Source organism: Equus quagga, chromosome 7 (genome assembly GCF_021613505.1).
Source record: "Equus quagga isolate Etosha38 chromosome 7, UCLA_HA_Equagga_1.0, whole genome shotgun sequence".
In the NCBI taxonomy this organism is placed as follows: Eukaryota; Metazoa; Chordata; class Mammalia; order Perissodactyla; family Equidae; genus Equus; species Equus quagga.
In genome coordinates this window covers 53,409,328-53,435,441 of record NC_060273.1, presented here as the reverse complement: position 1 = coordinate 53,435,441, position 26,114 = coordinate 53,409,328, and the positions used below count along the sequence as shown (strand labels likewise).

General features: G+C 42.5%; 1 protein-coding gene across 1 annotated transcript in view; it reads left to right on the top strand.

Annotated features, from left to right (window-relative positions):
- DOCK2 (dedicator of cytokinesis 2) overlaps nucleotides 1-26,114 on the top strand; it is a 403,039-nt gene that overhangs the window by 146,051 nt on the left and 230,874 nt on the right. The gene's annotated exons all lie outside the window — the stretch shown is intronic.

The following is a 26,114-nucleotide window of genomic DNA, read 5'->3' as shown; positions in this document are numbered from 1 at the left end:
GCTGCATGGGGACAGGACCCATGGGCAGTCAGAGCTCCTGCTGCTGCCCTGAGTTGAGGGTTAGGGCTAATTTTATAAGGCATGGGTACGTGACTTATTTTTACTAGAAAAAGAAAAGATGATGTAAAAAGTCATTAAATGATTTCAGTGCAGATGTGGTCTGGTTATTGTGCAGTCATATAACTTTAGATACGAATCTGGTCATATAGATCGGCATGTAGGTGAGTATGCCCTGGGCTTCTCTCCCTGGTGCAGCCCTAATTCATACCATAAAAAAATCCACCGGGTCATATAGTTTGGCATGTAGGCTAGGTCACCTTGGGCTTCTCTAGCTGGGGCAGCCTTAATCCATATCACTACTTATTTGCTGTTTTCTAGGCACTGTGCTAAATGCAGTCTGTGCTTTCCATCTGCTCACCCAGATTGGTGCTAAGGATTATTATTCCCATTTTATGGATGAAAAACCTGAAATTCATAGACTTAATGTTCAAGGCCAGACAACAAATAAATGGCAGGGTCAAAATTCAAACTCAGGTTGGTTAGACTCCAAAATCTGTGTCATCATGGACAGTGGGGATACAAAAGCATGGTCTTTTACCTCTCATTTTCTTTTATCCTCACCCTTGTTTCTTGGGGAGAGGGAGTGTAATACTCAAAAGCTTGGATACTCAAGATTCACTCTGTGGAGATGTCATGATGATGGTAGTGTTTTCGTAAGCACATTCACTATCTGGCTGTTGAACTGGTTCCGGTCTTTGCTATTTGATCTTAAAAAAAATTTTAAGGAAGAGTTTGGTCTTACTCTCTCTTATATGGTAGGGACATGAGGGTTGACCCATCATTTCTCCAGCAACATTCTAAAGAATGTTGCCTCTTCTTGTTGAAAAGAATTTACAATGTTTCTTATACTTCGGTAATGCTCAGATCCCATTTCATGGAGAAAATTCCTGGATCCTTGGGACTATGCCAGTGGATCCCACTATAAGTGAGGAATACACTTATAATGGCTAATTGCCAATTTCCTGATTTGAGTAGAATGGCCGCAGTTCACAGTTCTTTTGTTAAGCAGTGATGCTGAGGCTCTGCTCACCCCATGGTAGCAGCCACCTAGATGTCTAACCTAGTAAGTCATCATCACTTTGCACACTGGGTAATACCAGACACTGGTGAAAAGACACTCCTGTCCCTCACACCCTGGGCACTTGGGACTTCAAAGCCAAGAGGTGAGTGGGAGGCTCTGAGCTCCCCTTAGGGGATTGCGGCATCTGGACTTGAGGTGTGTGGGAGGTGTGGGGTCATTCTTTACTGTCTCTGAGTGCATTGCTTCCATAACAAATTCTGACTGTGGGGACTAGCCCACCCCTTTCCCAGGGTGAGCAACTGTCTCTGCTAGGTGAATTATTAAATATTATTATTATCATTGGGTTTGTACAAGATCCTGATGCTTTTGGTGAGCCTCATATCTAACCTCTCCAGCTCGTGAAGATGGAAATCTCTCCTCAAGCTTTATCGTCAGCTAAGGAGATTCATTCAGGAGCCATTATTACTTTGAGCTAACCTGAAAATCAGAAGCGCAAAGTGTCTGATCTAAATCTCTCTTGTTCTAGCACACAGTGGTTCTCAATTCTGGCTGCACATTTCCATCACCTGAGGAGCTTTTTAACAGCAGCGATGCCTAGGCTCTAGCTATTCTGAATAGTCTTAGCTATTTTGATTTAACTGGTCTGGAGTTGGTGGGGCATCCCAATGATAAGTTCACCAGGTCATGAGAACAGACAGCCAGGGTGGAGGACCACAGCTCTAGTGAAGAAGGTCTTAAACTTGAGCAAGCATCCAAGTGACCTAGAGGAGTTATTAAAACAGGTTCCTGATCATTAAGGAGGATGGGACCTTATCATTTATTTTTCTAACAAGTTCCCAGATGATGTGAATGCTGATGGTCCAGGGACTGCACTTTAAGAACCACTACTCTAATGCGACCTAATCTTTTTCATCTTCAGTATTCACTGGCCATGGAAGAACAGCTGGGCTCATCCTCAGTCCTTTACCTTCTTAATTAAAGAGCACTTTCCAGTCTGTAAAACCTAGCATCTTCCAATATGGCATTTAATAAACCATAAAATGGCAACTTCAAATACATTCATTTGTACTCATAAATTCATTGTCGTGCACTCTGGAGACATGGCCTGTGCCAAGGTCTGACTTTGAAAATCCAGACCATCAGATGTGCTGTTTGGTTTCTACAGGCACCATCTTCTCAAAATTGGAAATTTGGAAGAAAAATAAGAAAGGCTCCCAGGGTAAATGTTCTGGATTTTTCTTTTGGTCGTTTGGGTCCTCTCTGCTGATAACAGCATAGCCATCCATTTTTTACTGGCACTTTGTCGGCACCATGGAGCAGTCCATCTCCCTACTCTGAGCACAGACGATGTCTGCCTGCCCAAGCCATTGCCCAGGGCAAAACTATGTGTGGAAATTTAGCAATTATAGTGCAAGATGCCAAGCTTCCTTTTGGGGGGAGTATTGTGTTTTGGGGGATGGGAAAGAATGTTTGTCTTCAATAGCCTGTCATTGTTTGGGTAATTACAGCTTAGCACAGCAGGCGTGGCTAAAGGAAGCTGTGTTTTCTTGTTATTACTTTATTCATTGTAACTCTGGGTGGTATGTGATTCAGGGGGAGATGTCCGCCTTAGCCTGGATGTTGATATTTTTTTAATGATGGTGTTGCTTGAGTTGCACTTAGCATATGAAAGAGACAGGCTCAGGTGAAGGATGAAAGGCTGACTCCTACTTCTCTTAACTCCTTTTCTCCCCCTAACCCAGCAAGTTTAGTTGTCAACTCTGGTTAGGGTTACTTTGAAAGGAGGTTTCACACTGGCTTCGTTCTGTGCCTTGCTGGCTGCTGAGCAACTGATAAAATTTAATTTTGCACCCGACCCAGAGGGAGTTGGTTTTCCTCCCTCTTAAAAAGGGTTTTCATTTTTATGTTTCATTCCTGTAACAGAAAGAAGAGTCATCGTTTTGTACCCTGCTTAGCAATCTCAAAGTGGGTAAAGATGACTCCTAATTCTGAAGAGGAGGTGGCATTTGTTGTATCTGCATCGTGGAGGTAGAGAATGCACAGAATCAGCTTTTTTTTTTTTAACCCTTGAGCCCATTGACTAAACCCAGGGGAGTTTTACCAAGGCACTCTTTAATCATGAAAGGTTTGGGATTTCTGATATTTTTATTCACCATCTTGGACACTGGCAGGGAAGGATTTTGCTCATACATTTCCTCTTACCCAGAGTGTCCTCAGTTCCCACTCTATCTATGCAAGTAAAATCCTAAACTCCTTTTAGGTTCAGCTCAGATAATACTTCTTTTCTGAAGTCTTCTCAAGTCCATGCCCTCTTCCTCTCTCTGCCAACCCCTAGACAGAATTGAAGGCTTCCTTCTGTGTTTTCATTGCTGTGTATGTAGACTGATATGACAGCACTACTTGCTTTGTGTCTCTCTTTCCTGTGTGTGTCCCCTGCCAGGCTTTGAGCACAGAGGCACAGAGAACAAGCCTTACTCCCCTGACTTCACAGAGCTTACACTTTCAGCCTGGCCTCTTGCCACTCCCACCTTTACTCTCCATCCTCCTGCTCTGCTGGAATTCTTTCCATCCTTCAATTGTGCTGCACTGCATTCTTTCACTTCTCAGCTGCTGTGTGTGCTGTTTGCACTGCCGGAATGCATCGCCTCCACTCTTTGCCTAGCTAACCCTACCTAACGTTTAGAAGTCAGGCGAAATGTCCCTCTCCCCAGGAAACCTTCTCTAACCCTCTTCCCCACCCCTCTCTTGTGGCCCTGGGAGCAGCTTGTGTCCACTGGCTGTCTTGTAGCACCCATGTTGTCATCCTCTGTGGACTTGTCTGCCTGCGGAAGCGGGAGTGCTGGGAGGACAGAGATCAACCTTACAGCAGCTCTACCTGCCCCTTGCCCACCTGACACCGTGCCTGGCTCATGAAGCTATCTGTTGAAGGAGTGAATAAATGAGTGAATATGACTTGCGCGGATCAATGGCAGGGCCTGATTTCTCCCTTGAGTTTTCTGCTCTGAGTGCTAGGAGGGTATTCTCCTTCCTCTTTTTGCCTGCCTTGGATGTCAGCAGCAGGGGTTGAAGTAATCACACTCAGTTCATGATGCATTACTCTCATTGGTCTGTGCAAGTCTTCCCTTTGTGTGTGTGTCCGCATTTCTTACCTTTTGTCCCCATCTCTCACTCCCATTCTCCTACCTCCCCCTTTACTATGGGTGATTTTTCTAACGTGTAGAATACGTATGTGTGATTTGGGGTGCATGCATTTTTTAACACACGCGCTTATACTCATGCCCCTCCCTTGAAGAGTGTTAGCATCTTCAGCTCTATTAGGGTTCTGATAGGTATGGCAGGGACTGCAGCACGCGCAGAGGGCGGTCTTGGTCCAGCACTGCCCCTGAAACAAGCAGACCCTGCCATCAGTGCTTGGCTGTCTTCTTCTGAAGTGCATTCCCCCTGAGGTCTGAGCTCTCTGATGATCCCAGGCAGCCTGCCTGATGCAGCGTCGAGGAGAGCCTGCTGCTGCCTCTTTGCATTGCCGTTTAATTCCCAGGAATCAATACCACCGTGCAATGGCAGCAGGGTTTTCTTCTAACCTATCTGCTCCCTTGTATTTCAAATAAAAGGCAGGGAGATGAGACTTGCAGAAATTCGTTTGTCTGTGGTGCATTCCAAGCAGAGAGCAGTTAATTAAGCCCCCAAATTAAAGTTGAAATAGAGGAGAATCCTGTACCTTCTGCTGTGTCCAAGGCCATTTTCTTTTTACCCGTTGCTCTTCCTCTGCTTCCATGGTGTTAAATGTGCCCTTCCTAGGCCCATGGAATGTCATTACGATGTCACGGCTGGTGACATACAGTACACTTTCTTTCCCAGCACACTTTAGCTACAAAGTGCTTTCTCATACATCACAATTGTTTCTTTCTGGCCACCACATAGCAAGGTAGGTTTTATTATCCCCATTTTACCTGTGAGGAAGCCAAGCCTCAGAGAGAGGCTAGGAGACATTCCTAACTAAGGTGAGAGAGTTAGTGAACGGCAGAGCCTGGAGGGAACCACCTCATCTCTCTCCAAAGTCACAACCTCGCACACACCACCACGTTGCCTTTACCACTTCACATTTGCACCTTACCCTTTAGGGGCACTTTCACCAGCATCATTTTCCTGGGGGAGGTAAGAGCACATGTAATGTAATGTGAATCTCTGTAATCTTTCATGTAATCTCTCTGTAAAATGGGGATGCTATTTCCCCAGGTGTGTCAGGATTAACTCTGTGAAAACATGCAGCATTGCACCTGGCATATAATTCATTCTCAGTACATGTGGCTTTCCTTCTTCCCTCACTGTCCGTCTTCCCTCCTGTGCTCCTTCCACTGTCCCAGGCTGCTTCTAAAACCTCCCTGTAATTCTTGGGTTTTTTTATTGGCACCTGAGCTAACATATCTTGCCAATCTTTTTTTCCCTTCTTTTTCTTCTCCCCAAATCTCCCCAGTACATAGTTGTATATTCTAGTTGCAGGTCCTTCTAGTTGTGGCATGTGAGACACTGCCTCAGCATGGCCTGATGAGTGGTTCTAGGTCCAGGCCCAGGATCCGAACCAGTGAAACCCCGGGCCGCCAAAGCAGAGTGCACCAACTTAACCACTTGGCCATGAGGCTGGCCCCTCCCTGTAGTTCTTTTAAGAACAGTAAAGGGCCAAGTGGCCTCCTGGCGAAACCTGGGGAGGATTATGTACCCCAATAGCACTGAAGGCAGCTCTCAAGCCAGCCCTGGTGGCAGCCAGATGCTTTGCAGCCCTTATAGTCTCCATGGGAGGCTGGCCAAGAAATAGCAGATGCTGCTGCTGGAGCAAAGCCATCCCCTGCAGGGCATCTGGACCATATAAGGGTTCCTGGAGGGACTGGAGAGAAGTGTCATTCTGCCTTTTCAGCGGCTCCTTTGGGTTGTTCCAAAACTTAGGGGCTCATGATAACCACTGTATGGGGTGGTGTGCTGAGCTGGCTCACAACAGCTCATGAGAACCAAGTGTTAAATTTTTAGGAATTATATGAGTTAGATGTTAAATAAGTGCCATTGTTAAAAATTTATATAAATATCTATAATTAAATAAACTATATTAAAATCAAAGGTAAGAGATACTCAAAATGAATCACTTCCTAATTATCTTACTACTTTATTCTTATCTGTGTGTTTGAGGTTATTTGCATCTATAGTGTCTGTATGGTGGAAATACTATTTAATGCTCGGCTGCCGCCCGTCTCTCCCCAACTCTGTGTTCAGTGATGTATTGGTAGCTTGAAATCAACCATGAAGGGAGTACTCAGACTAAGAATTGGCAAACACCGTATATCCAGGCTTTTATTTTTCCCTTCCTGGAGAGTCAATTGATAAATATTTGCCAACATACCACTGCCTGGGACTCAGAGGAATTGCCAAAAACAAGAAAAACCCAAAAGCCCAGTGGAGCTGCCTGTGCACGTCTCTTCTCCCAGTGGCCCTGGATCTGTTGCTGTCTAAAGGTTCTCATGAGACTGGCCAAAAAGAGGATACTCCAAGGATGTCGTGATTTTAAGACAAAGTAAACACCCAACCTAGAGCAGAGATATAGAAATATGTTTCATTTCCCATGACAATTCTTATTGATTGGCAATGGCTTCTTTCCTAGTAGCACTGAGAATTTTGAGGACTTTTGTAGGTCAGTGAGAAAGAGAGCCTGATTCCTGCATAGGTAAGGGGTGGGGATGATCACTCAGGTGCCATGGATTTGCTACGCCTAAACTAGATGTCTAATGCACACAGCTGTGGGAAAGGCGTGTTTCACAGGGAGATTGTTATCTTTCACCTCAGTAGATTTTGGCCTTAAATAGGTTTAAAGACTGTTATAAGTTCATTTTTGATTTGGCAAACTCCACCATAATCATTGCTACAAGGAAGAACAATCAATGGATACTAAAAGTGATGGGCAAAAAGTGTGATGAGAAACAGGGTATTTGCATAGTCTCAAAGTATCTTCCCAAAGTATCCACTTATTAATGACAAGGAAAGATAGGAACTTTATAGTGGAGAAACCTGACAGTCATCACCTTAACTAAGTGATGAAAGGGAGCACAACCAGGAAGGACACACAGAGCATTGTGTGCCACCTGAGAAGATGTGCTGAGAAGGACACAACACCGCTTATATGGGAAATCTCGCCCAAAATGCACAACCTCAATATAAAAATGAGAACACATTTGACAAACCCCAGTTGAGGGATATTCTACAAAATAACAGGCTAGTACTCTTCAAAAGTTAAGGTCATGAAAGACGAGGAAAGTCAAAGGCACTGTCACAGATTGGAGGGCACATAGGAAACATGACAACTAAATTCAATGTGGGATCCTGAATTGGACCATGGGCCAGAAAATGGACATTAGAAGGAAAACTGACAAAATTAGAATAAGGCCTGTAGTATAGTTAATAGTATTGTACCAGCGTGAACTTCCTGGTTTGTTAATTGCGCCCTGGTTATGTCAACATTAAGACGTCAGCATTAAGGGAAGATGGATGAAGGTGCTTAGGAACTTTCTGTAGTATTTTTGCAGCTTTTCTGTAGGTCTAACATTATTTCAAAATAAAAAAATTAAAGTTTATTTTTGAAGTATTTAAATGATGATCGCTCACTTACAAAGAATGCATTTTGAGGAGTTCCCCAAAGTACACCTGTTCCAGCATGAAGGGAAGCTCATAGATAAGGTGTTTTCTCTGCTTTATCAGTTAAAACAACAAAATCCACAGACTAGTTTTACTAGATGATTCCACCCTATTAACTGCCCCAACCTGTCAGGAGGCGAATGTATCTTCCTAACAAATGAGCAATTAGGTAATTACTTGACTAAACCAACATTAGTGAGCACCAACCCAGGACTAGACTGTGGAGATGGGGAACGTTGAGGAGCGTAAAATCCTATCCTGGTCCCAAGGACCTCACAGGCTGCAGCATTTCCCTCGGGCTATTTGACAGTCCTGTCTATGATGTGGGGCTTGAATGTCACCTGGTCTTTGCCTGGTAGGCTTGGAAAGTGGGTGGTTTTGGCATAACTTACCAGATAGTCTTTGGCTCATTTATTCTCAGGAGATCCACCTGGAAAATTAGAAAACAGCTTTCATTGACAGTTGACTAGAACTCCTCCCAATAAAATTAATAATCCAACACATTCTGTTCCATTAGCACTAGCTAGAAATCCTTCTTGAGGTGTTCTTCAATATTCCTTTATCTGCCATGACCACAGTTCAAAGGAGTTTGCCTACAGCCAAATCCATGATGGCCTCTCTGCGCTCGCTCCCTCCCATCCTCTATCCCACACTTGCCTTGACTGCCTCTCAAGGCCGGGACAAGGGTGAGGCAAGTGAGGCACTTGCCTGGGGCTGGGTGTAAAGGGTAAGGGGGCACCAAAATTTCAGTAATCAGGAAAAATAATATATCAATGCAATATATTTTTTAAAAGTCAATATTTTGATATTTTGTTCATCATGGATTTTTTTGTATTAATTTTTATTTTAAAAAACATGGCATTACATACTGTGGCAGGTGACCCACATACAAAGTAGAGGACGATGGGCATGGATGTTAGCTCAGGGCCAGTCTTCCTCAGCAAAAAGAGGAGGATTGGAGGCATATGTTAGCTCAAGGCTAATCTTCCTCAAAAAGAAATTTAAAAAAAACAAACCCCCCACAAAAAAACCATGGTATTAAATTTGATTTGTCTGTATTACTGAGTGTTTTGACATCCCTTAAATTGTTCCCCCTGGGCAAGTGCCTCACAAATTGCCTTATTGTCCTGTTTGTTCTGGCTTTGTGTAGCACCTTTTATCAATATTGGCTACCTGCAATAACAGGGTTGGGCTCTTACCCATGAATGAGCAAGCGTGGTAGCTTGCAGGAGTGGAGAAGATAACTTTCCCTTCACCCTGCAAGACTGTGGAAAGGCTGTGGGAGATTTCTGTCTGCTGGGGACACTTGCATAAAAGCACTGAGTTGAGGGGCCAGCCCTGTGGCATGGTGGTTAAGTCCAGCGCCCTCTGCTTTGGTGGCCATGAGTTGTGGGTTCAGATCCTGGAAGTGGACCTACACCACTCATCGAGCCATGCTGTGGTGATGACCCATGTACAAAATAGAGGAAGACTGGCACAGATGTTAGCTCAGGGCTAATCTTCCTCAAGCAAAAATGGGGAAGATTGGCAACAGATGTTAAAGCAGAGTGAATCTTCCTCACCAAAAAAACAAAAACAAAAACAAAAAAAGCACAGAGTTGAAAAGAACAGCCATTTATACTAAACCTTCTCGGGTCCAGCCACTTGTTTTCCGAAAAGCATTTCTTGCATAATGTTTGAATTAAATCTCTCCTTCACAGTCAGGAGGCGTGAGTTAAAAGCCTGCTCCGCAGCAGAAAAATATAGCTGCGTTTGGTCCAGGTTACTGTTACTGAGGGAACTATAACTTCGATTTGCTCCACTGGTGTAAATGTTAAATCCTTAAGTGAAACATGTTAAGTGAAGAAGGAAGTGCTCTGTTTTTTGAAGATGCTTTTGATCCACAGCTCTGTCTATAGTGTCCCATTTGTCATATACAGTCTGGGGGCTGCGACCAGTGAGCACACCAGAGACGTTTCCAGAAAACAATACAAGTGTTCTAGAATGGACATTTTCTCAGGGAGATTTTAGATAACATTAGTCTTAGAGATAAACACAATTGATTTAGCAGCCCAGATGAGAAAAGAAAAGGTTTAATTTCAGTACAGTTTCCACAGTTTCTCCAAGCAACATAGCATTGCTAAAGTCAACTGTCGATTTATTATCTTCTCTTCTACCTGGAATTCAAACTCAGCTTAGCTTTTCTCTCCAACCACATTTCCTACTGTTTTCAGTTGGCATTCTGCATTCTAGGGAAACCAGCCTCTGACTCTCCCACCAAGCCTTCATGCTCTTTCCTCTTTCTTTGTCATTTACATGTTTCTTCCATCTGGAAGGCATTCTTTTTCTTCCTTCTGCCTGTCCTGAGGGCCTCCACTTGGTGATTCACAGCCTGAATCTAGCCCACGGATACATTTTGTTTGGCTTGCCGAAGTATTTAATAAAAGCCGCAATCCCACCACTTCCTATTGTTTTCTAGATGACTAGATTCTCATGTTTGTCATCTGCCTCACCATGTGAATTGTGACTCCTGAGAGCTAAACCTTGCCTTTCCTAATGGGCCCAACCCTTTCTCCCCTTCCATTAAGAACTATCCCAGATTCTTTTTGCCCTGTCTTAGTCACTTTCTCTGCTGCATTCTGACAACTTTTGGCTTTATCGTAGAGTGTAGCACTTAATTGTGCACAGGTTTACATTTGTTCTTGTCATATTAGACCTGTCTGGCATATGTTGAAACAGGATTAACACTTTTTTGGTTATCTCTTTTTTCAACTAAGGAAACTTCTTTCCATCTCACAGCTCACTAAACATTAACTGAGCACCCAGTTTGTCAGGCACCATCCTGGGCATCGCGGATGCAAAGTGGTTAAGGCAAATCCCCCTCAGAACCACCTCTGAGATTTTAGTTCCCAGTATTCCCCAACTCTGGTCCTTGGCCTCAACGGTCTATTCATTTTTCAGAGCATACCTTGTCCTCTGCCTTTCTCCATGGTTAGCCCTCCTCCCACTACCACTGTGAGCTTCCTCTGAATATCCACATCCTAGCTGTCTTTTGAAGCCTGGGTTGATTCCTCTTATCTCTGACCCGCCCAGCCCATTCTACAGACATGTGTCCCCTCTAGTCTCCTGGAATTTTGACATAGCCTATTGTTACCGAATCAGGTTCGTTTTTGCCCGCCGCCCAGAAGGCCAAACACTGAGCTGACGAGATTGCAGCAGAGAGAGAGTTTACTTACACGGCAGCCATATGAGGAAGAGAGAGCATGAGCCTCAAATTCGCTTCCCCGAAAATAGAGACTCAGGGATATTTGTGGGATGGGGGCAAGGTGGTCTGAAATGTGGAGAGAGGTGATTGGAGGTGAGGAGAGGTGAGATAATTGACGATCTGGGCAAGCATAGTTATACTTCATGCCTCTTCATAGGACCCAAATTCACAAAATGGTGGCATTAGCATGATCTGAGGGTGGAGTTTTTAGCCTCTTGACCTCAAAAGGTCACCTATCGGACATTTCTACAGGCCCCGTTGATGAGTTGGTGGTCTCAGCCATCCTGAAGTGGACAGGGAGTCCTAATCCCTGAAAAACAGCTCACACACCCATTACCTGGTGACCCAGGTTCGAGGGAGATTTTATCTATAGGAGCCTAGTGGGAGTCAGATAGTGTATTGCCTAAGCAGCACAGTTAACAATGGGTGGGCTAAACAGCTAAAAGCTATAATCGGTAATTGCAGAAAGGAAAAAAACTTTAGTACCTAGATATTGAATCATTAATGGCTGTTTGCCGGTTTCACTATCACTTACTGGGAGCACTCTTATGTGTGTGTCCTAGACCTGGCTTACAGACTCTCCAAGGATAGGACTGATCTAGTCTTGTATTTCTCCTACATTTCTACACTGCCTGGGCATCGTGCCGAATTCTGGACAGATACTCAATAATTAATCTTTGTGGTTTGATTGATTCCCCCATCTTCAATTAGTCTACTTTCTAGAAAGATATGCTGACACTAATTTTATTTTTTATACTCAGCAGAACCTAATGATAAAGGTAAATCTGCCGCTTTTGCATTAGAACATCACATAAAAAGCAGGTACCGACTTTGAGTATTGTTGTGCTCCTGAAGTTGTTTATACAACAGTTTGGAATTTAGCCTGCATTTTCCCGTGGAAATAATGCAGAAGACTAATGGTGGCCAAATTCCCAGGCCAGCCTGTATGAGCATATTTAGCCCAGAGTGTAACTGAACTCTGGGACAGAAAGCAGAGGCTCACATTTCCTTGTCTTCAGTGCATGAATAGTTTACAGATGTCGTACATACGGCATCTTACCTGACACTCATCCCACTTTGCTCACCCTTAAACTGTCTTCTCTTCTAGACAATAGGCCCTCATAGATGCAAGGACTGTCTCTGTCTTGTTCACTGCCATATCCTAACACAGCACCTGGCACAGATTGGGCAGCCAAAAAATATCTGTTGATTTTCATTGACTTAAGTTCTAGTTGAAAGATTATAAACTTTGGAGACATAGAGACATAGATTCAAATCCCACTTCACTACTAACTAGCTGTGTGATCTTGGGGAAGTTAAGTGGCCTCTCTGAGCCTCAGCTTACCTCTCCCTAATATTTTGTTAGTCATCGTTACCATGACTATGAGCTTGTGATTGATACCTAATATATGTTTCTTCTTTCCTTCCCTCTTGCCCCAATGTAATCCCTCAAAAAGTATTTGATTAATTAAATAACAATGTCTGCTTTTCGTGCTCTATTGGTTGAGGTGGTGGTAACAGGGACGGTGATGTTTGGGGTCAGAGCCTTTCAGCAGCTTTTGAGAACATGTGAGTTCTATTTCTAGCTCTGGTTCTGACAGTCTGTGTGCTATGAGGCAGATCACTCAAACACAGCTGCAAAAGAGTGATGATGGATGTCAGTTATTTTCAAGCTTTTCCACCTAAGTATCACTAACTTCAGGTGAGTGAATATAAGCTCTCAGTGTTCTGGGGGTGGAGCCCAAAGGTTGAATTTATTGGAATTCAGTCTTGTGATTTACTTTAATTATTCATGCACACTTTATATTCTAATTCATGATAGATCTATGTTTTAAAAATATTAACGTTATTCATGAGTCACACATTAATGAATGCCTGCTCTAAGTCAAACACTGTATAAAGTAGCTTATAATCAGAAATCAATTAATTTTTACCGCAATCAACAGAGTACGCCGTTATCATGCCCACACCAATGCCCACTTATGAGCAAACTCAGGCTTACAGAAATTTAAAGAAATATGCTCAGGCTACACAGCAAGTTAGCAGCAGAGCCAGAATTCCATCTGTCTAAATTTAAACCATTCTCCTACACTCCTCAAAGGCTACATACAGAGACATCTCTTAACCATGAAATATGTTAATAAAAATGCTTATGTCATGTCAACTGGAAAAAGCAGAACACAAATTGTCTGCACGCTGCATAGAAGTTTTGCATGCATGAGGACATGAAGTCATCGTAGAAGGATGAGAAGTTAAATGTGTGGGAAGGCTGGACTTATGGCTATATTATGTCATTTTTGTTTCTGGTAGTGTTAGTACAATAAATAATGAATATTTTTAAAGAATACTCTGCATAATTTAGAGGTGTAATCTGAAGGAAGAAAGAGATAGCTGATTTTGTTAGACATTGTAATTTATCCTATACTTTTTTATGAGGGATCAGAAATGTAAAAATGCAGGCAAAGCTGGTATTTTTTGTCACTCTGTGGCTTGACAAGCGTCACTGTGGCAGTGGGTAGGTAACAAAGGGCAGATGTGCCTCAAAGAACCTCATAGAGAGGCCCTGGAAATCTGATGAGTTTGAAAGCAACCTCTGTGGCAAGTGGAGTACTTTTTCCTGTGAAGAGAGCCTGTCTTTAGGGAACAAAAGCAATGCCTTCATATCTGGGGGCAAGGAATGACATGATTGTGGGAAGGTTGGCGAGGAGTAGTTATAATCTTCCAAAATACTCCCAGAAGACTAATTATTTATCTGCTTGAAATCTATTCTGGAAGACAGGTTACAATACCACATCCTCTTGGTTATAGGGAAAAAGGTGAAAGAAGAAGAGAAGGAAATGGTGCATGTAAGAAAAAGAAGGAAAGAAATTGTCAGCATGTTTGCTTTTGAGGAATAAACAACTTAGCACATGTATTATTTTGCATCACACTGTGAATTGACAAGATGTAAAGTAAATTTAGGCAATATCATTCTGCCCTCCATTCATCCTTCCATCCATCTTTCCAACCATCCATCCATGCACTGACACATTTATTTAACATATTTATACATGTAATTATTGCTTACTCTGTGTTAAGCAGGTGTTACACTTTGGACATTCAAAATTGGAAGATGTGGTTCCCCAGTTCCAAGAAGTATGAATGAGGTTTTGTGGGAACTCAAAAAGAAGACCAATGAACCCTGCCAGTGGTGAGGTGGGAGTTTAGAGTGATTGAATCATAAAAGTCTTTTCAAAAGTGGTGATTGAACTGAGTTATTTGACTGCTGAGTAGGAGACTGGCAGGTGACCAGGGGATAAGGGCATCTCAGACATAAGCAAAAACGTGCTCTTAAAGGCATTTAGGTTGATCTCTGTGAGAAGGACAAGTTGACCAAGACTGGCTGGCTTAGGACCTGGGAGAAACAAAACTCCACCAGACCCAAAGGACTGAACTCCTTCAAGGAGCTGCCCACAGTCCAAGGCTAAGGTGTGGTGAGCTCTGCTTCATGAAGACATTGTGATTGTGGGAAGATTATAATCAGAATTCTAGAGAGCATGGAGGAATCTAAGACTCAGTGTGAGTGGAGCAAGACTTGACATAGACCAAAGGAAAGGGTTAGTAGGAAGAATATATAAGGACTAATTATGTGTTATTAGACTATACCCTTATTGGAGAAAAGCACTCTTATTATAAAGCCTACTTATTATAGCAAAGGATGTATCAGGTGCACATTTCTCCTAGCTATTTCTAACAGTAGCTCTCTCAAGACATCTTCCTAGATTCCCCTAGATTGGGTTATTTGTTTCTTTTCTGAACTTCCTCAGCACTCCGTGATAACACTATTATGGTCTTTTTCTTGCTGTATGGTTCTTCCCTAGTTACACACTGCCAGCAGACTATGACCTCCTCAAAGCAGGGACTTGCTCTCTCTGTCCCTGAATAACATGGCACCTAGTGAGTCAGTGGTACTCAACCCTGGCTGCATGTAAGAATTACGTGGAGAGCTTTCAAAAAATAACAATGTCCATACCTTAACCCCAGAGATTTAGAATTAATTTGGGGTAGAAACTGGGCATGAATACATTTATATATTTAGGATGTCCCTAGATTATTCTAAAAGTGCAGCCATGGTTATGAACTACTGAAGTAGCTGCTCAAAAATGTGTTTGGAGATATTGAATTACAATGAATGCTATCCTGGCCATCTTATTTTTGGTAGGGCAGGGGGTTAGGGAGGAGCAGCAACCTGATGTTTAGGCAGCCTCCCAAGGCTCTAGATTCACCCCAGACTTAGGAACACTGGGAGCAGAAGACTACTTCTATGCTACACACTCTTAATGTACTTCCAAGAATAAACACATGGATTTGGTTCAAGATGAATTGGTTATACTAACCAACTAGGTTTGGTTCTCACTGGCTGAGATTACAAAAGAGCTGAGTAGAAGAAAGCCCTTCCTGTTTTCAGCTAGGCAGGGAAGGATCAGAGCCATGGATTCAAAGTGGGGACACTGAGTATGTTATGGAGGCTGGGAAATAAGGTAGCTATATATTTTTCACCCAGAAAAGCCACTAGAAACCATAGATAAATTAGAAAATTTGGAATAAATCAAAAAAATAAACTGTCTTTCCCTCTCCCAAATTTATCGTAGGTGTGTAGGTTGGTCAGAGAGAGAGAGAGTTGAGGATGTGTGTGGAGCACACAACCTAAATTTTCCAAAAAGAGTTGAGTGGAGATGAGAGTAAGTATTAGGCATGTGACAGAACTTTAAAAATATGTTGAAATCATCATTACAACTACAGAACAGTGAGGAGAAATCACAAATGCTTTATCAACATTAAAGCAGAGACACATACAAACACTGTGGGGGTTAGAGTTGAGAGAGAGAGAGGGAAGACTCCACACTTCTCAAGATGAGGAGAAACACCCTTGTTCTGGAGGCAGTGATTTTATCAGCACCATGGAGAGGGGCACACATTCTCTATTGCTTGTTCTTTGTTGAGATGAGTTTCTGGGGAGAGTTTTAATTGTATCCAATCTGAACCGAAAAAACAACAGTAATGTCTATGTACCCACACACAAAGATCAGAGGGTACACATTCATTCCTCAGATTTATTGCTGTTTTCTGGCCAATTCTCTTGCATTTAAGACGGGCCCACTTCCTCCATCCTTTCCTGGAAAAAGAAATGAGGTTCAAAAGTAAGATTTTAAAGCCTCCTGTTGGTGGTAACTTTTCTAAAGTTTCTGGTATAATCATTCCCTAAGCCAACTTGTTAGTGAGAGGGCTCTGAATTCTTGCTGAGGCTCAGGATACTGAGATGTTTCATGAGAACTGTCTCTGAACTTAGTTTTGTGCCTGCCTGACTTGGGAGGAATTTGTGGGAAAAGAGTCCATTAAAAAAAATTTAAAAAGAGGACAATAGGGTTTTGGAGACCCTGCTGAGGAAACTAGATCAATCACAACTGAATGAGCTGTCTCTGGAGGATGGCTGGATGATTAGGGGTATTTTCACTATGGGAAGGTAGGTAGGAAATTGTGTATGTTTTTTGATTCTTCTCTTCCTTTGTCTAAGAACCGCTTGGTCATTTGTGTGGGGTCAAGCTGTGTTACCAGTACAGTTGAGGAAGCCCATGCCAAAAACCTTCCAGATTCTCCATTCTAATTCCATGCCCTCATCTAAGAATCTCTCCTTACTCTCTACAACACTTATCTGACACCTCATATTAGCTTTTATAATTAATTAATTAAATGAAATCTACATCCCCTTAATAAAAATATGGTGATTAGTTGTTGTGTGTCCAGTATTTGTGCTAGGTGTTGAACCTAAAATAATGACACAGATCTAATCCGTATCCTCAGGGAACTCACATATGATTCACAATCTATGTGTTCAACAGTGAAAGGGGATCAGCTAAGAGTGGATATATTATGACTTTTACCTCAGAGGAGCTTATAGTCTAATATTTTAATGCTGTCATTCAGGGCTGCATTTTAACAGGAGAGAATTAGTCTTAAGTCAAAGAATGGCATTCTATCCGTGGGACTCAAAATACCAACAAAGAGTTGGAGATGTATTTGGGAAACCATCCGGGGTGGAGGAGAATCATGCTGATCCCTGCAGGCACCTTCTCTGCCTGTGGTGGATGCCATCCTGGGATTGGGGGTGATGGCTGGTAATGAGGCAGAGGCATAAAGCAGAAGGAAACAGGAGAAACACTAGACAGCCAGAGGAGGGGGAGAGAAAGGAGGGCAGAAATGGAGGGAGGAGGAAGCTCATTGGGCAGTCGGGGCCTGGACGGATGGAATCCATATTTGACTGGCTTTCTGGGTAAATAGTAGCAAAGTTTTTCACCACCATTTCTTAACATATGCCCATGGGTGCACGTTTTAAAATATATTGTCTCCAGGGGCTGGCCCCGTGGCCGAGTGGTTAAGTTCGCGTGCTCCGCTGCAGGCGGCCCAGTGTTTTGTTGGTTCGAATCCTGGGCGCGAACATGGCACTGCTCATCAGACCACGCTGAGGCAGCGTCCCACATGCCACAACTAGAAGAACCCACAACGAAGAATATACAACTATGTCCCAGGGGGCTTTGGGGAGAAAAAGGAAATAATAAAATCTTATAAAAAAAAATAAAAATAAAAAAAATATATTGTCTCCAAAACAAGCAGCATGTATTAAACATTAGGTAATTTGTTTACTCATTTAAAAAGGTAATAATATATAAGCACCATTTTGAATTTTCTGACCAGCAGAGTTAAACAGGGGGCCTACTTGGAGTTTATCTTGCTCTTCTTCAAACAGGTAATCTTGACATTGTGATTAGCCCATGTGTAATACTGAAGATGAATGAGTGTACAATTTGTGTTAACTTTTTGAGAATATTCCAAATAGTTCACAGATCTGCATTTCTACAGTGGAAACCTTAACAGAGCCCATTGCTATGGGGCCATTTGGATATTTATCATGCTTGTTACATTTGGATAGTATAAACAATATAAAATTGATATAAATAGCTGTGTGCAGAATGCATGAGCCTTATAACCAAGAAGACATGGATTCAAATCCAGCTCCATTACCTACAGTTCTGTGACTTTGGACAACTTACATAAACCTCTGAATTTCCTCATTTGTAACATAAGGAGAACCAGTGTAGCAGATTGATAAGGTTATTCTGTGAATTAAATGAGATGTTCACATAAAGCACTTATTATAGCATCTGGCATATATTAAGTGCTCAATAAATATTGAATGGTAATACTGATTAGAATGGATCTTATTGTACATCTTAAAATATGGTAATACTTATCTTCAGGGTTTTTGTCAAGATGCAGTGAGACAATAAATACAAAGCACACAGCCCGTTGCCTGGCACACAGGGAGAATTCTACAAATGTTGGTTATGTTCTTTATCCATTTCTCCTTTTACAATCCCCCTAGATGGCTCCTGTTTCAAGGAAAAAAAGCACAAAAGTAGAGCATCTCCGAGATACATCTTCATAAGTGGCTCCAACCGGTCTCCATTCATCAGCATTTAGATGTTAGACTTACAGACCTTGGGAGGTTTAATTTTTTCTGCTCTAGGCTGCAGGTGGCAGGTTCCAGTGCATTTTCATAGAAGCCCACATAAAGCAACTTACAGGATCTGAATAAAAGCAACATTTCTCTCTAAACACAACAGGATTTTTTGTTACCAGAGGTGTTCGTTTTGTTATGTTTTTTCTTCATTACTTTAAGTAGATTTTTTTTCACCTGCCAGGAAATGGACGTTAAAAGCATTTGATAAAAGGAATGAAATATTTCATAGTTGTGCCTTTTAAAAAAGTCTTAACCCATATTACTTTGTCGTGCTCCTCTGTCAGTTCAGTAATGTTGGCAACAGCACTTCAGGGTGTGAGCCCCGAGGTCCCATGGCCGCCCCAGCTTGGGGTGGGAGCTCTCAGGGAGGGAGGCGACCTCACCCCTAAACACAGGGCTCCTGCAGCACGCCACAGTCTGCAGCGTGTCCACTCCGTCCCCTGTGAATGTGATTCCTTGGTGTGTAGACTGGCTTCCATTTTGTTCCAATTGGGAAATAGTTTTATTCTCTTTATTATCATACATGATTATTGTGAAAATATCCAACAAATCATAGCAAGTAAAATTATCCCTGTAACCTCACGTGTCTCCGTCTTCCCCCTTCTTAGGGATACCGTTGTTGATGTTTTGACATACACTTTTCCAGACTTTTTGGACATAGAAAAATATTTTTCAAACACATAAATGGGCTTATATTGTACATGGTGCTCCATAGTCTCCTTTTACTTAATGTATTAAGGATATCATTCCAGATCAAGACATATCTGCCTCATCCTACTCCATTGTGTGGATAAGCCTTCATTTATATAATAGCGTCCCTGATTTGGGACATTTATCTTGCTTGCTACATTTGGATATTATAAACAATGCAATATGCTATAGACAGCTGTGCACACAAATGGTTGCCTTATTATTTACTTTGGACAAATTTGCAGAACGATTTATCATCTACAAAGTGCTGCCAAATCCATTTATTTCTGTGATCCTGAAAGATGCAGGCAGTGGCCGTTATAAGCCTGGACTCTGGAGTCACACAGGCTTGGGTTGGAACTTGGATCAGCACTTAACACGGTGTGTGACCACAGCCAGAGCCTCAGTTTCCTTGTGTGTAAATCTTGGATAATAGAAATATTTCCTTCATTTCATAGGCACTTGCAAGATTCCTTAAATTAAGGTATACGCAATACTTAGAAGGGTACATAACATGTAGCAAAAGCTCAAAAAATATTCTCTGTCAATATTGAAACTAGCTACAGATTCTCAAAACAATTCTGACACTGTGGGTGCCATTATGCCCAGCATAATTCAGATGAAGAAACTGACACTCTGAGAGTCAGACTCGTCAACATAGGGAAGGAGTATAGTTAGTGGAACCTCCATAATCTCCATGCAAGGAGAGACTCTGTATTTTCCTAATACTGAAAAACATTGCCAGAGAGGTTGTGGAGGGCCTGAAACTACCTCCGCCTCCTAGCACTAGTACCACACTCGGTATCATGGAAAGAGCACAGAACTAGATGGAATCGAGCTTGGTTCAGGCTTGGCCACCTATGAGTGGATAATGCCTGGGCAGTCACTAAATCTCTCTGATCCTCATATTTCACATCTGGGGCTTCAACGGAGTTTTTAAAAAATTAAATGAGATTGTAGATGTCAAGTCTGTATGTAGTTCCTGGCATGTGGTGTGACCTCAAGACTTGTTAGGTAACAGCAGTGTCAGTGAGACCCACATCTTTTCCTTTTTATTATATCCTTCTGCCACCGACTCAAACTCTCTCCCTCTAGAGAAGGCTAATCCACAGTGCAGAGACCCTCATGACCACAAGAGGGCATTGCCCAAGTCCTACCTGGGAAACGGGGGAGTCTTAGTGGACAAGAGAAGCAGAGATGACGGGGTGCAGCAAAGCCCCCTGCCTGAGTCAGCTGACCCCCGACTCCCTCTTCTCTGAGTCCCTGGCTGCCTGTCTCTTGCTTCATGCAATGAGCTGTCCAGTCTTTCAGGACAGAACCCATTTCAAATAGGAGGAGAGAAGACAGATGGGGCTGGACCTAGAACTTGTGGGAAAATTCCATTAACTTGAGGGGCGGAAGAAAGAAAGGATGACTCAACTGTTGCTATCTTTTGAAAGTTAGGATATTTTCTTTCTAGGTGAGTGTTTGTGGTGCCTTCGACATGAGAAAGAAGTTGAAAGACCTCTCATATAGGAACACAGAGCAGAGAAAAATAGTGGCCCTAGATTGCAGCTGTTTTCATGGTCAGAATATAGATTATTTCTCTTCTGTTAAACCAAAAAAACGGTCTTTGGATTTAACTCTGTAGCTGTGACCTTGTGATCTTCATCCTAATACTGAAAAAGCATAAGGACAAAGCAGGCAGATGAGTGGGATCCTCCTTGGCATGAACACAAGGACCAAGGCTGCCTGCGCGCTGGAGTGGAGGAGCCGTCGGCCAGCATTGCTCAGCAGAACTGGTTTCTCCTTCTAGCTCTGATGACACAACCTGTCTCACATCACTGGTCACATGACCTTGTGCAAACCCCCTTCTCAACGCTGAAGTGTTTCTTTCTTTAATAGTAAGGATTGCATTAGAACTCTTTTTAAAACCTCAGCCATTTGCATAAGAATCACATTTTTGTTATTTAACATTATCACGTATACTTTTAATGTTTCTAATTGAATTAGCTCACATTTCAACATGAAAATTTAGAGTAGAAATCACTATAAAGATGATAGAGGAAATATAGTCACATACTTTGCTCCTTCTTGAAAACCTGGTGAAAAAAGGTAAAGGTAGTCTTTGAAAAGGAAAGTAGAAATGATATGGAAAAGTAGTAAATGATTTAGCAGACCCAGGGACAGTGATTCATAAGCCAGTAGTGGGGAAAGCTGAAAACTCATCTAATCTAAAGCAAAGATTCCCCCTAAGTTTCAGGAAATGGTGGTACCACGTGCCCCTCGAGGTGGGGGTGAAGGGGAGGAGCTCAAATAGGGAGGATCAGTTGCAAATCTGTTTAAGAAGCAGCCTGACTCCCTGAAGCTGGGTCTCTGGGGGTTTGTTCTATAAAGAGGATGAAACAGATGGCATCTGGTGTAGGACAACCAGGCATGATTGAGGGCGGTGATATCATACTCAAACAAGGTTTCAATCAACGTAGGCATCCTGGAACCTGGAGCCTCCAGCACTTTCCTTCCACTCAGCTTCTGGAATGCTAGCAGCCAGGCCTTAACCTTTCAGACAACAGTTGAGAGAGTTCTTGTCCGTGGAATCTGACCTGGCCAAGAAGAAAGACTTGTTTATGTTTGTACTTGAGCCTGTCCAACCAACTGCCCCAACCAGACCACCCTGCAGTGAAGCTCTCAGACCACAAACTCTACTTGCCTGCTCAGAGTCGGCAACCAGCCTCGAATCACCCACACTGATGTGTGAACATGCCACCACCCACCACCGGTTACAGAGAATTAAGGAGAAACCCTGACATAAAAGAGAGTGCAAAATGCAAACAGAAGAGAAGCACCTTCCAGGAGAGAGAGACTCTGCAAGGCAGAGCAAACTTGAAAAACAGGCAGAGAATTCTGAAAATAGGAGGAGAGGCAATCATAAATCAGGAAAAAGAATAAGAAACCAACATTCAGAGAACTGAAAGGAATCTCTGATTTTTTTCCAGATTGCTTTTCTCCTTTTGGGGAATGAAAAGTTGTATAAGAAATGAGAATTCATCATAATTTACAACTTGGACCAGAATGACATTTACATAGTCAAAATATTTTGAATACTAAATATTGATGAAACCAAAATTACACTATAACTGTATGGAAAGAAGGAGAAATGGGAAGGATGCTGGTACCTAATGGGGCAGGGGAAGGAAGGAGAATAAAACCCTTGTCTTTTATGGTAGAGGGTTAATAGATAATACCAGAGAGTGAAAACAATATGTTTAAACAAGGAGTAATGCTTGCATATTATTGGTAACCTGGTCATAAATACCAAAATAACAATTATATCAGCTAAAAGAAGTTCCTCTTTTAGGGGAACCTGAGGGACTGCTATGTTTGTGGTGGTTGTTTTGTTTTTTTAATGAACCTTGGAGAATGGTTTTATATACATCGATAACTTTGATAAAAATAAGCAAAATTTTCTATCACCACCATTAAGTAGTCAGCATCACTTGTGTAAAAGTAGAATTCTCAAATGGTTAAAAATATCATCCTGCCTGATTAGATAGTAGTGAGCACGTATCAAAGTTTTATTTAATAAACTAGGGAAAAAGCTGAGTAACGAAAGAGCTGATTCAAAAGGATTTAGGATTCTTGATTTTTTTCTGGGAGAAGAGTTGCTTATATAAGATTGTCCTTAGATACAAGATGAACTTTTTTACAGATTGATAGAGCTATAACCTTTAGCAAACCAGCAAACAAACATCACGTTTTGTCATTTTTCTACACATTAACCTCTAACTTTACGGGGCCGTAATACGGTTTCTAATCAGCTGTGGATAGTTAATTAGAGTCATGTTTCCCGAGAGAGGAAGAGGCGCCCCCTGCCCCCAAGTTAGGCTTATCAGAGATACTCTGTTAAGAAATCATGCAGTTCTTATTTTGCTCTATTTCCAAGTTTTGGATCTTTTCCCTGAACACTTGCCATAAATATAACTTTAAAAATAAACACAATAAAAATGAAGCAAGGCTATTAAGTTCTAACACAATGCTGTTGTATACCGTCTGCTTTAATCTGAGGACTTCCGTCTGTTAAAAAAGGAGTTTTGCATGAACTAGAGGGATGTTAAAGACGTATTGGCACCAAAGGGAGACCTTTCCACTTGGTGTCCTCAGAGGGTTGACAGAAAAATGGAAAAAGGGGACACCTTTCACAGAATTTAATTCAATGTTATGAAATGCTGTGTATGTATTATTACTTAAAATTATTTCATATATGGTATGCTCTGTTATTATTCTGGAAATACTGTGGGAGATTAGTGATTCTGAATTGCGTTCTGCAAAGTTCTGGGGCTGGCATGGGGCCCAGGCTGAGCCAAGAAGACAAGGTGCCTGCCCGCAGCTCTCCTTCCACTATGTTATGTGTTGGGCTCATGCATGAGATTTCATTTCAAGAAAGGATCTAAGTTCCTTCCAGATATCACAGCCCATAATTATTAAAATAAAAAAAAATCACTACAATGTGCAGTGTGTTTAGGCTGGATGGATTAATTTCTTTGCCAGAGCCATAATAGGAAGACTGACTTTGTCATTTCAATGACAAGCCACCATTTAGTTCGAGCCCGGAAGACATTTTCCTAGAGGTCCCCTCCACTCGCCTGGCACTGGAGCAATTAACAGTGGGTGATTTGTGGCTGCATTTTTACTGCTTAGCAGAGGTTTATCATCTTGAAAGTCTTCTATTTGCATATGTGCTATACATTCTTTGGGTGACATTTCGATATTGTCCAGAGTTTAGATTATGCATTGCCTTGTACTGCACTTTCTGCTACGTGCTGGGAATCTGCAAGCTGGCCAGGGTGCTGCTGCAGACCAAGGGGGGTATAAGTTGCAGCCACCACTTACTGAGGGCTTACCATGTGCCTTACTTAGTGAGGCTTTACCTGCATTACGTTATTTCTTCCTCAAACCAGGATGTGGAGGTTTCTATTGTTTGCCACCTTTTATAAATAAAGAAACTGTATTTCAGGGAGGAAAAGTGATTTGCCCAAGGTCACCCAGTTCAAATTAGCAGAACTGAGATTCAAACTCAAGTCCGTCTGATCCCAAAACATTCTGCTACACACCATCCCACATTGGGAGCTTTCAGGATGAAAAGAATTGAATTTGACAGTTTTCCACTTTTAAATACCAAACTTCCTGAGCTGTCTAATTGCTGCTCTTTGGACAAAGAAGAAATGGCTATTTAAAAGAAGCGAGGGGCGGGAGGTCAAGAGAAAAGGGGTTTTATTATCTCTGTTGGTAAAGGAAGAGATGTAATCCTGGGGAAGAAATAACATCAAATGGAAACCATTAAATACATTTGCAGTGGGTTTAGGTTGATGAAATTTCAAAGGAATGCAGGGAAGATAAGGGAGTAATGAATATAGAGCACTTAAGATTTTCTAAAAGGGAAAGAAAAGATCAGAAGTCACTGAAGGCAGTTAGAAGTTGGCTCAATTGAGGGCAGGGTCTGTCCATCTTGACAGATGGCAAGAGGCCGATGGGGCCCCAAAGTAGCAACCAGAGATCTGTGTTTGTGTTCCAGTCTGCCTGGGTGCGTCTGGTCAAGGAGCCAGACTGCTTGCTGAGTGTGAGTCCTTTTTCCCTGACTTTCTAGCTGGGTGACCCTGGACAAGTTACTTGACCTCTCTGGGCTTCAGTTTCCTCATCTGAATAATGGAGATCACAGTATTGTCCGTCTTGCAGTGAGATGAGGTAAAGTAGTTAGCAGGGTGCCAGGCTTTCAGTAAGCACTCAAAATGTGTTAGCTATTGTTGTTATTACCATGAGCATCACATTCACATAACACAAGAAATAGGAGATTGTAAGTCAGTAAAAAGGCTTGAAGAAATAAAAGGATAGGGAAAGCAGGCAAGAGGCTCACCTGCAGCCAAGAGGTAAAGGGAGATGCTCTCTTCCCTGCCCCTGAGCATCAGGAAGAAAACGCCAGATGTGGGGGAAGGGTTGGATGGTGGGGGAACTCAAATCCAGCAAGAGAGTGAGGTCTGGCTGGGCTTGATGGAGCATGAGAACTTGTCTCCATACAGTGTGTGCCCTGGTGGAGGCTCTGGTGGCAGAGGCTCTGCTGGTGAGCTCCACATGGCTGAGAATCGGGGATTAGCCAAAGTGCAGAAGGGAGTTGGGCAGAGAAAGCAAGCCAGCTCTGGGTTATTCATCGGGGGTGCCAGTAGTCACTGAAAGCACGTTGGGAGGGCAGGACACTTTGTAATAAGCACGTCTTTATTCTTTTCCTTGCCCTCCCCCACTAGGAATCTATTTTCCTTTCGTTGGTTACATTAAGAGACAAAGCACAGTTAAGTTGAATTTAGCGAAGATTAATAGGTGCTTGTGAATGAGCGTGAGTGATCATCCGCTTTTTCAGCCACCATTTATTTAGCATTTGCTTTATGTCAGGCTCTGGCTAGGTCCTGGAGACACATAGGCTCTTCCCAAACCCCAGCCTCCATCTCCAGAGCTTCACTGTGTGTTGTATCATGATTCTCAGTCGTCAGAATAACCCACATGAAATTCAGAAATTACTGATGCCCGGGCTCTATCTCAGACCCACAGACTCTCCTGCAGCGGAATTCAGCACATGTACTCTTCCAGAATTGCATGTGTCACTTTTATGTTCACATCAACCTGGAAAGATCGGTGAGAGAAGCTTTCACATTTTATAGATGAGGAAATTGAGGCTCAGAGAGGTTAAGTGATAAGTGAAGTCACATAGCTGGCCAGTGGAGAGTTGGCACTTATACCCAGAGCTGCTGAATTCAAAATCCCAGGGCCTTTCCACTGGGCCATGATCACCCTCCCAGGTATGCATGGATGTAACTCTTAAGTCTATGCCAGTTAAAGGA